This window comes from Caretta caretta, chromosome 10 (assembly GCF_965140235.1).
Source record: "Caretta caretta isolate rCarCar2 chromosome 10, rCarCar1.hap1, whole genome shotgun sequence".
NCBI classification, from domain to species: domain Eukaryota; kingdom Metazoa; phylum Chordata; order Testudines; family Cheloniidae; genus Caretta; species Caretta caretta.
The window spans coordinates 4,298,559-4,315,047 of record NC_134215.1 but is presented as its reverse complement, the minus strand read 5'-3'; the positions used below and the strand labels follow the sequence as shown (position 1 = coordinate 4,315,047).

Sequence of the window (16,489 nt, the reverse complement as noted above, 5' to 3'; positions counted from 1 at the left end):
CAGAACACAGAATACGGCATTAAAAAACAGCTCAGAAAAAGTTCCCGCACATGTTCAGTGACTGATTGATCACATAGGAATCTTCGGGAAATTTTAAACCACAAGGGATCTGTCCCAAAGTGAGAAGGAAGGGCCTGAAACTGCCAGCACTTACACGTCAGATTAATTCTAAGCATGTGAGTCACCGCACTTACTTTGAATCTATTCATGTGCTTAAATTTAAGCGCAAGCATAAGTTGTTTTTAGGGTCAAGGGCCTGATCCAAAGCCCATTGAAGTCAAAGGGCATCTTTCAGCTCACTCCAGTGGGCTTTGGATGAAGCTCCAAACGCCTGCATGAGTTCATTGAAAAATGCTGCAGGCCACGTTTTCCAAACATAGGCCCTGATTCTGCAAGCTGATCTTTGCAGGGAGCCCTACACAGATCAGCTTGCAGGCTTGGGGCCATTGCTGGTACACATTTGGGTCTTGCTCATAGTGGCCACCTGAAGTGTGCTTCAATCAAATCAGCTTGAATTGGCTTAAAGCCGTGTTTCAGACAACAAGACTCCTGTGTAGATGGACAAATTTCCTTGTGGCCTCGCATGTCCTGATGAGTTAGCCTGGTGCATTTGTTGGGTCTGTTTTTCTCCTGAACGCCAGTCCACTTGTGTGTGGGCAGCCATCAAATCCCATAACATTATTGCATCCTGCAACCTCAAGAAAGCACATTCACTGTACCTTACATTTTTAAAACATTGTTTGCAGACTTTGTAAGCCCATGCGGTGTGTGAAGGGTACATTCAGAAGACAAAAAGCAGTTTTTGCCTGCAAGATCATTTCAGCAGTTTTTGCTGCAGTCATACCCCAGATTGCTGGATTTGGGGTATGAAATGCAGCTATCTTGGCATAGAATATTATTTTGATTGTTTATTATTTCCACTGCAGTAGCACTTAGGACCCCCAATCATGGACCAGGATCCTGGGGTTTGCGAGGTGCTGTACAAACCCAGTGCAAAAAGACTGTCCTTGCCCCCAAAGGACTTGTAATCTAAGTAGGAGGAAGAGCAGAGTTTATCTGTTGTTTACTAGGAGTGATTCCTTCTCTTTATACCCCTTAAAGCACGTGTACCTGTATATTTTTAAGCATGCAGTTAAAGTAATTGGACCATCCTCCATGATTCAATCCCTTCCAACTGCCCAACCCAATCTCCTCCAGTGTGAAATTGCCCTGACACCAAAGGGTTGGCTACCAGATGCAGTATGGGTTGTTGGATATTTTTGGGTGGGGGCACAGAGGGGAACAGGAGAGTCATTTTACTGTTCATCCAATGTTCGAGCCCAGTTGTGCTTGCTTCTCTCATCAGAGTAGTTTAATTGAAGTCAGTGGAAGCCTTCTTGGGTGCAGCAGAGCAATACAAGACCTACGCATTATGCATCAGGGGTTGAGATGGCGGTGATCCTCCACCATTGAAATCAATGGGAGTTTCATTGTTGGTGTCACTGGGAGCAGGCAGGGCCTAACTCCTTCAGTGGGATTCTGGCAGCACAGAGTTATACAAGGGCTGCCGGATTGATCCCTTTGACATTTGGGGGCCTTATTGATGACTATTGACCAGCTCAGAAATCCCCAGTGAAGTTTACGGTTCCAGATAGAATGAAAATGATTTCTTTAAATATACTATAGCATTAATTTCTGAAGAACAAAAAGGTCCTGCCATATGCAGAACTTTCTGACGATCATATCTGGAAAGCCCCATGAAACTGTTCCTCTTTTGTCTCTTCACTCATGGCTGATACAGCTTGTGAGTCAAGATATGATAACACTTGTTTTTTATGGAGTGAAATGAACTTGGTAGTAAACAGTAGTTCATGCGGTCGCCAGCTCCTTTCTTTTACATCTGTCCTATTATTAATATATACAGTTTTAAATTGTTGTATAGTGGAAAATGGGACACTTTCAATTTAATGTAGACATACATTTATGTTTGATGTTTAAACTAAGTTTTAACAAACCTACTCTGAATAGAAAGATTTTGAGAAATTCTCTTGAATCTTAGGAATGGGTTTTTCCCCCCGCTAAGGCTGGAAATACCCAAACACTAGTGCAAGTGTAGGCTTGGAAGGATTCGATTGTTGTCAGTAAACGTTGATAAACATTGATTGCACTGTGCGCACACAAACCAGTGAAAAAATATTTCCATCAGTAATAATCGAAATGTACAGACCGGCAAAGTAAGAAAAATGCTGCTTGAGAACTTCTTAGAATTAAACTCGATAAGTTTATGGAGGAGATGGTATGATGGGATAACATGATTTTGGTAATTAATTGATCTTTAAATATTCATGGTAAATAGGCCTAATGGCCTGTGATGGGATGTTAGATGGGGTGGGATCTGAGTTACTACAGAAAATTCTTTCCTGGGTATCTGGCTGGTGAATCTTGCCCATATGCTCAGGGTTTAGCTGATGGCCATATTGGGGGTCGGGAAGGAATTTTCCTCCAGGGCAGATTGGAAGAGGCCCTGGAGGTTTTTCACCTTCCTCTGTAGCATGGGGCACAGGTCACTTGCTGGAGGATTCTCTGCTCCTTGAAGTCTTTAAACCACGATTTGAGGACTTCAATAGCTCAGACATAGGTGAGAGGTTTTTTGCAGGAGTGGGTGGGTGAGATTCTGTGGCCTGCGTTGTGCAGGAGGTCGGACTAGATGATCATAATGGTCCCTTCTGACCTTAGTATCTATGAATCTATGAATTTGATTTAAGGCAGTTTACTTCGTGTATTTTGACATATGATACTGGCAGTTTGTGTTTTGATGGTTATAAAGCTTTAACTCTCTAAATGTCAGTGTCTTCTGTCCTTAAATAATCACTCTGACCCCACCCCATTCTTTGATTCTGCATAATTTCCTGCAACTGTGAAAATTTAAATAGATAAAAATCTACAAAAAGGCTTGAAAATAAACATCAATATTATCCACTGAAATGATAAAAAAAATCAAATTCTGCCTTATCTAAGCACGTGTGAACCAGAAAACAAAACTAATTATAAGTGGAAAATGAAGCCGATTGGCCTCTGTGAGACGTGACAACAGAAATAGTGTAAAGGGGGAAAAGAAAATATAATTTTTGAAATTCTTTAATTATTTATAACCTCAGGTCCTGATCCGGCTGCACAGGACCATAGAATGACTGGCTCCCCAGGGTGCTTTGAACGACCATGCTTGCATGGAACCACATAGGCTTCACTTGGGCTCCAGGGCCTGCCAGAGTGGATCTCAATGCAGGAGCAGGGCCTGCGTTGATTAGTAACATAGATAAGGAATTGGATATTTAAAAAAAAATATTTGGGGGCCAGATGCTCATCTGGTGTGAATCATAGAGATATCGGGCTGGAAGGGACCGCGGGAGGTCATCAAGTCCAGCCCCCTGCGTTGAGGAAGTCCCAAGTAAACCTAGACCATCCCTGACAGTGTTTGTCCAACCTGTGTTTAAAAACTGCTAATGATGGGGGTTCCACAGCAATGCACCATCCACCTCTTTGGAGCTTGTTGATTTAAACCAGGGGAGGATCTACCCTGTGACTTTCATATTGACAGCTACCCTTAAATAGTTGGTCCCATTTGTTTTTATTTTCTTAATAAAAGTTAATTTCTAGTTTATGCTGTCGGGTTCAATATAGAAAGCCTTTCCTTTGCAGTGAATTTGCTTGTTTTGGGTTTTTTTTGCAACCCTCTCTACCCTGTTGACAGTGAAACCTGTCATAAGCAACCAGACAGGGGACAGGCCAAAATCAGTTGCTTAACAGAGGTGGAGTAGCATTGTAACCGTCTCTATAGTTTCTGAAAAGTGCCTTTGGGTGGCCTTTTCTGACAGTAGGTTGCCTACGCCCGATTATAGCAGACCCTCCCTACTCAGCACAGCAGTTAAGCATGTGCCTAAGTGCTTTGCTGACCTGTGGCCCTAATGGAGAGATCTCTCTACTGGTTTTGCTGTATTAAGGAAAGCAGATGATGCTTTGAATGACAGAAGTTGCTGTCTTTCCCTTCATTCTTAGCTCAAGTTTGTTTTGTTTTGCCAAGGAGAAAGAGGCCAGAGCTGGCTTCTATTTGTGCTCCTGGTACAAGATGTGTCTAGTAGGAAAAAAACCCCATGCCTGGTAGTAGAACAGATGGGCAGCAAAACAAGGAGAATACAATGCCAGCGTTATTCTTGCCACTGTACTTAAGCGATCTGCTGGGATGTGCTGTCCACATCCTCCCTTCCTAGGGAGTATCACGCAGCCAGAAATGCGGCTTAGGGTGAGCTGCGGGAGGCCAGGAGTGGAAGGTTCGTCATTTTGACTGGGTGGTGGTTTGTTTTTTGCAACATTTGGAAACAAAATTGTTCTAAGTGATTCGGGCTGGAGCTTGCAAACCTTTACTCACCTGAGTAAGTCTTGGTAATTCAAAGAGTGCTACTGAAGCTGAACAGATTGGACTGATCACTTGGGGTCATTATCATCATGGCAGATCCCACAAAGATCCTTGCAGATGGTGCGCCACCAGAGCAGCCTCTAGCTAGATCCTTAAGGTGGTCTGGCCAGCCCCATCCTACGAAGTGCTGGGCACCTCCTATGAGAGAGCAACAACAGAGGAGAGCCTGGCCCAATTCAGCAAGCTGTTAAATTGCTCCCATTGTCTCCTAGGACACCACTGACTCACAAGGCTCCTTACTTTTTAAATCAAAGACGGGGGGGAGGGTAAGGATGGTCTTGTGCTTATGATATTCTACTGCAACTCAGAAGTTCTGGGTTCTGTTTCCAGCAATCCTAGTTTACAGCAGCTGAGCATTTAGCCCCATATTTATGCTAAGTGTTATTAGTGGAATATTAACCTCTGGATTTTTTCTGGTCTTCGTGACTGTTTGGGTTAGGACCTCTGGTTTTTCTGTATTAATTCTGTACTTCCTTGTTATGTAGATTGCGTGTGGAACTTTACATAATTTAAATATAACTTCTTGGTAATTGAATTATACAGAAGTGCCCTTGTGTCTTAGCTTAAACTGTTACTAAATTCTCTTTTTCCTGTCAGCACTAGTTGGAAATGCAGTCTGCTTGACATGTGCTCAAATTGCGTTACTAGATTAGGAACTTTGAATGGACAGTCAGTTTTTGCCAACATCGTTGCCATATAACAAAACATAAATTTAGCAAGAATTGGTCACGTGTTCATCAATGTGCACCGTTCATGAGCTGATTAGCCAGTTAGACATGCCCTTAAACATATTGCAGTCAGCATCGGCTAACAGCCTCTTCTGTGCCAGGGTCTGGAGTCAAATCTTTGCTTTGTAGTCTTAACCATAGACCCTCTTGAAAGATCTTGCAGCGCATAAAATATCTCTGAGGCTCTACATCCTGCCTGTAAATGCTCCTGAGCCATTCTGGGGTGGGAACTTCCCTAGAAATGGCAACAATAAAGAGGAATAGGAGAGTAACAAGGGGCCTGATCCTCCAAGGGTCTGGGTTCAGGGCACTCAGCACCTAACCAAGAGTGAAATCACCTCTGTGCAGCATGCCAGCACAATGCACCACTTAAGACCAGGGTTTAAGTGGAACTGAAATGGTGCATAGGCCAGGGCCAGGGCCATTGTATTGGCCCTCTGCAAGGGGTGAATTTCATTCTGAAATGCCCAGCACTTTGCAGGATGGGACCCATTAGATAACTGTGCTGTGTCATCCCTACCAAAGGCCCAGTGTTGCTGGGTATCTCCTATCAGGTGTTGTCCGAACGTGATCGAGGGTGCTCAGCACCCTACAAGAAGGGCTCAGCTCCTTCCTGGGTCAGGTCTTCTGCAAGGGAAGAGTCTGAGGATACGACTGGAAAAAACCCCACTCCAAGCTCAAGAATCACAGACACGTTTTCTGTTATTATTGTTATGATTATAATTTATTATTTGTGTTACGGCAGCGCCTGGGCGCCCTAATCATGGACCAGCATTAGGCGCTGTACAAACAGAGAACAAAGAGAGAGTCCCTGCCCCAAAGAGCTTCCAATCTAAGTGTAAGGCAAGAAGCAGCAGGTGGAGCGAGACAGACTGATAGGGAGCACAAGGAAACAATGAGCCAGCACTGGTCAGCATGATGTGCAGTGATTTAGCACATCAGTGACCCAACCATATTTCTCTGCAAGATTTACACACAAAATCAGTGGTGGGAATGTGCCCAAAATGCGCAGTCTACTCACCTCGGCCTCTGTGGTCGTGTTCACATAACTGAGCCAGCAACTGAGAGGTGGTTTTCTTAATGAAATATTCTAGGCCTTTCTAGTATAATCTGGACTAGTTCTTTTTTGAAATCTCAACAAATGCATGAAGATAGCCCCACACTCACCGCTCCTGAAGGACAGATGGTGCACATTTTGATCTTTGTACCAGAGCCTTGATACTATGGGGATGGGAACCTTAGCAATGAATATATCAGTTAATAATAGCAAACATACCAGGTCTAAACCCTGCCTTTACATGCGTGCCTAGGGCTCACAAGGACATTGGTGAGTGGAACACGTGTCTTTGTAGACAGAATTTAGCTTTACATTTAATCCCTGCAGACAAATTTTGTCTCTCTCCACTAATATAATATAATCTGGGCCTCACCCGGCAGCCCTGAGACAGGCAGAATTCTCAGGATCAGGCCCTATATATACAAACCAGGAATGTCCTAAATGCATGGTTGTCCATGCATGATCATCCCCTCCCAGGAGAGGAGGCTGCTGAGGTGGTGGAGGGAAAGAGTCTTTTGCGGCGCGTTCCCCAGACTATTCCATTGGGAGCTCCTGGGTTGGCCCCAGCCCCACAGGATGAACATGGCCCGAAACCCTGCAGCTCCTTGGGGATTCTGCTCCCTGAGGCTCCCTGCCTCCTTCTAGCTCCCAGGAGGGAAGGAAGGAACTGCACCTGCCAGCACTTTCCCACCAGCGTTTGCCCCACTGGGAGGAGTCATTGCCGTCTGGGGTAGACATGCACATGCTAGCTCCGATCAAACTAACAAATAGCAGCCTGGCCGCGGCAGCTCAGGCTAGCTGCCCGAGTGCGTACGTCAGACAGCACTGCGCTCGGGTGGCGGGCTCAAGCCACCTCCTGCATGGCCATGCTGCTATTTTAGGTCACTAGCTCAATCCCTGCTAGTGCAGGTATTTCTACCCAAGTTGCCTTCCAGCTGCTACGGAGACACATCCTGTGCGCAAGTCCCACTCTGCAGGGAAAGGCCACGGGGAAATCAGCTGGCATTAGCTTCAACACAGAACTGGGGAGGGCGGATGGTCCAGGTGGAGTAATTTAACCTCAGGAAAAATCTGCACAGTGGCGCTACGGGACAGAGTTCACCCCTGTGCAGAGGCCATAGGCTGTGTACTGGCTCACTGACAGCAGACTTTGTCCCCCTCTGTTTCCATTTCCCCATCTGGAAACTGGGGATAATACCGAACCAGCTAAGGGCCTGAGGGCCAATGAATGTGTGTAAAAGCACATGGAGGATGCAAAAGCCCTGTAGAAGAATGGGTGTGCTGGATACATGCTAATTCACCCAGCAGACACATCCATGGGCTAAGTATCCCAGTGTTCTTTTCACCTTGGCTATTGGCAGCTGAAGGGTGCACTGGCTGCATGGCCATTTGGGATATGGAAGCTCTCTGTGCTGTGGGCAGGGTCTCTCCCAAGATGATGGGTATTATATTAATTAGGGTAGCTATGATTTGTGCCAGACACAAGCAGGGTACTTGGCACTGCCCAATAAACCAAAGGAAAGACAGTCCGTGCCCTCAGGAGTTTACAGTCATGGACAGCAGGGTGCACTCTGAAAGCCAGAAGTGGGGAGAATTTAGGCCACCATTTTTCCAAAATGACTAGTGATTTCGGGTACCCAACCAGAAAGTGCTGAGCATCCATTCTCTAGAAACCAGGGCCTTTATGGTGTCTCAAATCTCAGACTTTTTATTTTTTCTCTGCATGTTCGTGATAATTCTCTGATGATCACTGTGGGCAAAGCTGCTGTTGGATTGAGCGGCTTGGGAAAGGCCGTTGTTTTTTGGGGGATTTTCCTTTGTTTATTTATTTTTAATCATGTGATGGTGGTGGGGTTTTTTCAAAAACTTTTTCAACCAGTAGCTGGAAAATGAAAAAAATTTTGATTTTCTAAAATGATTTTTTTGATAAAACGTTTTACCAAACCCCGAACTGTTTTACCTCGAATTTCAGTGTACATTTTCAACCCGAATGAAGTTTTTCTGTGAAGAATTTTGGTTTTGGTTGAAAAAAAAAAATGGTTTTGATGAGAACATTTCAGCCACCTCTGCTTTTGGAGCATAGCTTTCAGACGCATACACTTGAATTTGTTTTTTTAGCCATATGAGAGGAAACTGCATGTACAAGGCGCTGTCCGCATTCCCTAGCATGAAATTAGTAACACCCAGGAGCGGCTTGGATTCCTGGGCAATTGCTGACTGAGCTGGCGTGCAGGGAATGTCACTCATGATGCCTGAAACACTGCTGCAGCCTCCCCATCCTTCCCTGCTGGTGCTCAGTGCACATCCCTGCACAAGGTAACCCTGAAGATACGCAGTCACTTATGGAATCTTGACATAGATAGGAAGAAAGGAGCTGAATGGATGATGTTGGAGAGTAGCCTCATCTGTGCCTGATTGTCTCCATAAACCATCCATCCATGTGACTAGCACGGAGACCGCCGGGGATTGGCTGAGTAGGTGCTGGTCGCAGATGTTAGGGCTGGTGCTTGCCATCTGCTTTAACACAGGCAGCCTGTTCTTCCGTACATTGGATTTTGCAGAGGTTGCCAGCCCTGGAAGGTGAAGTCCTGCAAAATGGGTGCTGCCCGGCCAGCAAAGTGCAGACTCAGCCGTGACTTGGAGAAAGCCCTTCAAAATGGTGGTGGTGGGGGGTGCTTGGACTCTATGGCCCTGTTAGTTCTCAGCCTTCTCTCGTGGCCAGTAGTGTGCAGGGACTGTGGCAGGGATGAACTCCCTGAGGAGATTACAATCTAGGCCATGAATCCTGAACCCCTCTCACCTTTGCAGGCAGAACAGGCCCTGGGGCAGCGGATGGTGTGGAGGGAAGCTTGCCTTGCCTCTGTCCTTGCTGTCCATGGTTTGTAGGAAAATGAAGGCCTCCAGTCTTCTAGGCCATCAATCCAGCCCCTTTCACCAGTGCTAAACCCAAGGGGCATGGCACAGAATGGTACCCAGTGTCTTTTTTCTCTGTTCAGCACCCTGCTCACTGATGGCACTGGATATAAATCCTAAATGATAACAACGTGCTTATCGGCCACGCCTGGCCAACATGGATGCCAATTGCTGCTACTCGGGCAGGAGGTTTCAGTGGCACTGGTATTCTGGGTACTGGCCTGAGGCCCACCAAAGCCACGCCATCCGGGCCATCTGAAGGATGGTAGCAGCTGCAAGCAGCGTTCAGTCAGCTCTCTCCTTCTGGTTGCTTGCAAGTCACTCCTGAGCGTCTCTGCTCATGAAGCTGGGGCTCGTGGCAGAGCTCTGGATTCGCAGTGGGGGTGTGGGACTGAACGTCAGCTCCAAGGCGCCAAGGCCCAGAGGCCCCATGACCAGGCACCCTTGGTGGAAAGTGAGTGGGTTTCAGAGCACAGCACAACCCCTTTCCCCCAGAACTTGGCCATGCCTCCAGCCCCTCCACTCCGCGTGCCCCAGCTTTGCAGCCAGATGTGGCAAGCGTGTTGGTGGGAGGGCGCCGGTGAGGGCTCTCCCAGGGGGATTGTGCTGTCTCACAGCCCCGTCATCCTTGGGGAGCCTCAGGGAGTGAATTTAGTACTTGTAAGTGGAGAGGCAATATGGTCTAGTGAATAGGACTCCGCACTGGGGGTCAGGAGGGCTGGGTTCCATTCCTGACTCTCTCACTGGATTGCTGGGTGGTCTTGGGCATTTCCCCTCTCACCTCTTATCTGTGAGACTGTCAGCTGTCCCGGCTAGTGACTGACTCTTACTGCCTAAATATACAACATCTACCCCAGGGAGGGCCTGAATTCATTTGGGGCCTGCCTGCTCCACCACAGATTTCCAAGTGTACAAATCACATAGGCCCAGATCCTCAAAGGTATTTAGGCACATAACTGCCACTGATTTCAGTGGGACTTTGAGGATCTGAGCCTTAGTCTCTCTCCCATCTGTACCATGGGGATAATAATACCTCCCTACTGGGGTGGGGGCGGGGGCATGAGGATAAATATGTTAAAAGTTGTGAGGTGCTCAGATATTCCAGTAGATAGAGGTGTGCCAGCATAGCACAAATAATAATAATCACAAAGGTGAGGTGCTAATCAGCTGTCCTCTGCAGGCAAGCTCATGAGGAATTCAAGCTGTAATTAGGAGGCCACGCTGGTAAGAACTCATTAACCACATGATGAAAGTAGCCCTGAATTGTTAGTATTATCTTATTTTGGGGGGACAGTGTGGTGAAAACTGTTATATTTTAAGAAAAAACAAAACAGATCTCCTCCCCACCGTTATTGGCCACATCCTGAGATGACTGAAACTGGAAGGGTTTTAAAAATGGAATTTACTTCTTTTGGATCCCTTTCCCCTCGGACAGTGATACATTCATCATCAGTCAACGTCCCTTTGGTGTACAGTGAGATATTCAGACCCATTCTCATGCGCTATCCTAATGGTGCAATGTCTGAGTCACAAAGGCTGCAGGGGAGGTTTATTTGTTTAAAAAAAAAAACGGACACATTGCTACTGGAATTTAAAGTAAATCGGTGAATTTTTAAAAATGATCTTGGGCAAAATTTCCAGAAGCACCTAAGTGACTTAGAAACCTACATCTTCAGAAGTGACTTAGGTACTTAGCAGCATAAGCCTTGGGCTCCCAAGTCACTTGGCACGTCTGAAAATTTTACCCGTTAGCTTCTAAGATTCCAGTCCAGTGCCCATTGGGAATCTTTCTGTTGATGCTGGATCAGCCCTATAGCTGCATGTTGGGTTGGATTTGACCAGAGGCCCTTTTAAAGTCCAGCATGCTCAGTTGCAATGCAATAGCTGCATGTTTCAAGTGCTGGAGGGAGTCCTCATTTCACTGCTCACGTACCAGGGCTGTGGCTCTAAAAGTTCATGACAGCTTGCTTACAGAGTTGTGCACTGGGCACATTATACGCTGAGCTGGCATGTCTCATTTTAAGCAGACAATTCGTAAAATACTAAAACTCCAGGAGCTATGATTAGACAGTTAATGGCACGAAGGAGAAATCCAGGTTGTTATTCCTGGAAGGACTAAGTAAGACAGTAAAGTGAAATGCTAGGCACACAGCGCTATCTGCTGACCTGCCAGCAAAATAATCCTGTGAAATCAGATGTTCTCATTTATTCATGCTGTCCAGGCTAACGTTATTTTTGTCAGGGCCTGTTTTTTAAATGCTGCTGGTATTTCCGAAGGCAAACAACAACTTTACATTATTTATGAACAGATTTTTACAACTGCTGGGATTACAGCTGTTGCCAATGTGGAGCGAGAATTATGATTGCTGGGGATTTTCTTTCAACGCAGCATATTTCTGTTTTGCGTGGTGGTGTTCCCATCGCGCTGTGACAACCCAGTGCTCCACAAAGGAGATTGCTATCTGGGCAGTATGTGCAAGCAAAAGCGAATGAGGCAGGATTCAATAGTCTTTAAGGCTGATGCTCAGAGTCAAGGTAGGGCCACGGTTGGCGCGTGGAGCAGTGGAGATTGATTGAGCAGGATCTGATCATCTCACACGTGACGGAGAATGGAAGAGAACAAGGAGGGGCAAGGAGGACTCGCTGGTTTATAGCCCAAGCCAAAACTGCAGGCCCAGACACCCCGGGTTTTGAGGGGTTGAGAATCTGCATGTGAATTATGCAGCTGGCTGTTATCTATTTTTTCATACAACGCACAGTCATCCTATGAAACTCCTTGCCAGAGGATGGTATGAAGGCCAAAACTATAACAGGGTTCAAAAAAGAACTAGATAAGTTCATGGCAGATAGGTCCATCAATGGCTATTAGCCAGGATGGGCAGGGATGGTGTCCCTAGCCTCTGTTTGCCAGAAGCTGGAAATGAGCGACAGGGAATGGATCACTTGATGATTACCTGTTCTGTTCATTCCCTCTGGGGCACCTGGCATTGGCCTCTGTTGGAAGACAGGATACTTGGTTAGATGAACCATTAGTCTGACCCAGTATGGCTGTTCTTATGATCTGTGCTGTGGGTTGAACCAAACATCCCAAATGTGCTGAGGATTGAGACCCAGATCCAAAGTTCACAATCCCACCTCTGATTTTAACTCTTGCCTTCCCAGGAGGATGTGATTTGAGGAAGCTGAATCATTGTTTGGGCGCACAGGGGATCTGAATAGCAGCATGTGCTCTCAGCTTCCACTCTTGGTGATTCCTTACCCCCAGCCAGCTGGGGACCAGCCACCGGAGAACTTGGTCTCATCGGTAGATCAGGCCCAAGAAAACAGGAGCCCTGGGGCGAGTAATGGGGAGGCAGGGTTGACAGTGGTGTGAGGAGTCTTATTCACTCAGGGGGCCGGAGCAGGAGCTGGGAGGGAGATGGAGCGCATGTTGGGGTGGAGCATTGTGAGAGAAGCTAAAGAACAAGGGTTCACGCCACATTTCCCTGTCGCCACAGAGTTTATGGAGGAGTGTGTGAGATGGACTTTCAGAGCTGGCAGAAGCACAAAGAGGAAGCTTTGTGCCTGGGTTGTTAGGGGGATGATAACTCAGTCACCTCTCTGCAAGGCCCCTGATGTGCTTTGGCCTGAGCCCTCAGTTATTCACCTGCCTATCGAAAGCATCAGCTCTTTGGCCTATTGTTGCTGGGGCTTGTAGAGAGTTCTGACCAGCCTCACAGGGGCCACCAGGTCATCTGAAAAGCAGGCAGCCAGGAACCTGCATGTCCATCTCCTGTAGGTGTCACAAGGTATGGAAAGCATCTCATCCAGACAGATGGATAGAGGCTGTGAAGGCAGGTCCTGTAGGTTCAGGGCTGGATTGTCCAGGAATGGGACTGCTCGCATTCCTGGGTACCAAAATCTCACAAGGCTTCATTGTGTCACAGCACTGAGGCATGATGCGATGGCCTTTACCCTCAGCATCATGGCTACATTTTCAGAAAGCATCATCACGCTGCACCGCCGCTTCGTGACACAGTTGCCAGGACATAAATGACATGACGTCCCCTTGGGACACCCTGGGGAGCGGCACACGCTTGAGGCAAACAGGCCATGGCTGCTGTGTGTGTCCTGAATTTAAAGCATGGGTGGTTAAATGAACCTGCCACCATTGATTGAGCTCTGAGATTAATTAATTAAATTAAAAATCAAAACCAAGCTACCAGCCCCGTTTCCACAGCGGGGAAGCTGGGGTTCTGATCTGTTTGAAGCAAGGGGAATGGGATGGTCCAGTGCATTCTTCACGTGCACTACTCGCCTGCATATCCAGGGCTTGAGCCTATGTTCATGGACGTCAGGGGCAAAGCACCCATGAAAGTTCAGGGCACTACTGTATGTGTGAATAGTGCTCTTTCTCAGGAGACGATTTTTGCTGGCACTAGCCATTGTTTATTTCAACTTGCACCTTCTTTAGGAAGAAATCCACTAACGTTATCACGTCACTCCCCTGCACAGGCTGCTGGGATGGCTTCAGACCCACCTCTCTGCTGTCACCTCCAGTTTGGGGGAGATTATGGAGACCTTCTGAGACCTGCCTGCTAACGAGATGCTCGCATTTGTGACGAGCTTCTGAAAGAACAAGCCCTGTCCCAGTTTAAAGCACATCCAGGAAAGGGTCCTCTTGTGAGGTGGGTGGAATGGTGTCTAGAGCTGACTAAGGAAAGGTCCACTGGCCATTGCTCAGGTGAAATGACACTTACCAAGAGTTAGCTGCCCCTTTGAGTATTGTATATGTGACTTTACCGCACTGTATTTAAAACACAGTCACTGGGGTTCTCTAGGCAGTTGGCTCATAAGTAAAGGCCTGATTTTGTTCTCATTTTCCCCCCGTTTTGCTCTGCTGGAACTGCATTGTCTGCAGCGGAGTTAGACCTGATCTCCACTGGCACAATCCTGAGAAAGGACTGCTGGCTTCGGCCTGACTTTAGGACCCGATCCTGTAACCTTGACTCAAATCGCGAGGCTCGTCTTGTTTGCCCAGAAACTTGAAAATTGGGATTATAATTATTGGGGTGGAAAATGGTCAGAGGGGGAGGGGTTGGGGGGGTTGTCTTCTGTTGCTGGGTTTTCAAATGGCGTCACATGCGCCTAGAACATATGGGTGGGTAACAATGTGAGTATTTCCCCAATAAATGGAGATAAGCTATCCTTCCTCACCTTAGTAGCCCCATTGACTCCTGAGAATATTCGCTGCAGGACTGGACCCTTATTAATTTCTTCTAGCCTGCTGCACAGACTACCAAGTGTATGTGTCCAAGGGGTTGTGGGTCAGTGGGACAGAACCGAATGTTGCCGTAGGACAATGTCATACAACAGCAAACCAACCAACCAATCACGTAACAGATGTTAGTCCTGTCACTTAGTCCACCAGCACTGAGCACGGTGTAAGATCCTGGACAGAACAGAATAGGATTTGTGGTAGGCGGGTTGATTTGTTGGAGAAGGACAGCTATTTGAAACCTGCTCCGAGGTTTGGAGTGTCAGATCAGTCATGGGGGAGCTGGGTTGGGGCCGGAATGCAGGTGAATCGGTCAAGGGGACACGATATTATCATGACCATGGTTGTGGTCATTCTCTCTGTCTGTCAACTACTTTATAATGTGTCATTGCTACCAGAAAGGCCACGAGGCCTCCAGGCCAACAGCTTCAGCATCACTAGTTGCTCTCTTAGAAGCTAGGGAATTTGAGCCACAACATACCAGGAGCCCTGGAGTTGCCTTTGCTCTCAAGTTAAGCTCTCTGTCTCTGCCTCCTGCTGCATCCTTATGAGCCAGCGGGGCACTGAAACAGACAAGGATCCTGCCCATTGGCAGTGACGAGACAAGATTAGAGATTAACAGCTTGAACGAAGGGCACTGGCAAGCCTTGCTTTGCTCCCCACTGGCAGCACTGAAATCGAAACCACAGTGCAGCGCTGTCTAGGCAAAGACAGGCGAGGCTTTGAAGTGCCTTGTAATGGAGTCGGCCTCATGGATACCCCTTGTCACTTTGGTTTCGTGCTGTGTAACCCTAACATGCAGCAGGTAGCGGTCACCAGGGGTGTCCACATGCACATGGCTTGCTACACACTTAGGCCACGATGCTTTCCTGCCTGCCAGGACAAGGAATGTGGCCTGGAATCTGCAGGGATTCCGGGCATCTGCACAGAGACAGGGGTTTCTGCACTACTCTCCCGGGCCCCAGTTGTCTTCTGGGATGGGAGCGTGACTCCTGGAGGAGCCACTGATTATCTGGCAGTACCTGCCTCCTGCTGTTCTGGGTGGAAGGTGTGGAGCCAGAAAATGCAGAAGCGAATGCAGCAATGAGCAGTACTGATGTCAGTGGGGAAGAATGCAGGAATCCGGCAGGTTCAAAGTGAGTCATGCCTGGTAGAGTAGCCAACTCTGGCTCCATCCCCGGACCCTATCCAGCCGCGTCCTACCCCATCTTGCAGAGACCCAACCCTTGAGCCCGTTGAATTAAATTCATCCCATGCAGAAGGGCCGCACGAGGCCTGTGCACTGAGTGTGAGACTTAAGTGGTGCATAGGCCTCTTTGCTGGTTCTATTCCCCCTTATGTGCACTATCCCCATACAAGAAATCAGCTGTGTCCTTGAGAGCCCTGCAGTGACCCTAGTGTGTCTGCTGGGAAGGGGAAGGGGAAGGGCAGTTACTTGACCACTCCCTGTTGGACAGCAGGAGAAATGGCTTTTTTAAAGTAATTCCTCAGTGAAGGTCATTGCAAAGGAGTTTGATCCTGGTAGATCCGAGCAGAGCAGGAGGCACCATGCAAGCTCTCCCCTCCACCCAGAAGCTCTGCTGTCCCACTCCAGTCCTGATCTGCCACACCCCTAATATCCTGCTCCAGGGCCCTTCCCAAGCAGCACCTGCCAATCCCCCGGCAGCTTTGCAAACCATTAGGGACCAGAGGGAGGCCAGCAAACCTGTCTCACTTTTGTCCTTCAGCTGGTTGCAAGCCAGGTCTCCAGATACAGATTTATCCCCGTGCGGTCTCCATCCCCAGCAGTGCTTAGCATCACATTGACCGGTCCTTCACTTAGGGCATGACCATGACTCTCCTTCCTGGCACCCGCTGAACTTCCCTTGGGCTTTCCCTGTCTGCTCCTCTCTCATCTTCTCCATGCGCCTTTAGGCTTTTTCGGGAGCAATGTGTTTGGCAATTCAATTATTCTCTGTAACTTCATTTCTCTCCAGTCCCTAGTGACTCAGGGCAGTTTATTGAGCGCAGTCTGACAGCTGAGAGTGATGCAGGCAAAAAGGCCGGGCTTGGACCTGGGTGATCTGTTCTCCCTCTGCCTG

General features: G+C 47.6%; 1 protein-coding gene across 1 annotated transcript in view; it reads left to right on the top strand.

Annotated features, from left to right (window-relative positions):
* The window catches only part of SYNGR3 (synaptogyrin 3), a 40,865-nt gene that overhangs the window by 1,848 nt on the left and 22,528 nt on the right, over nt 1–16,489 (top strand). The window lies entirely within an intron of this gene.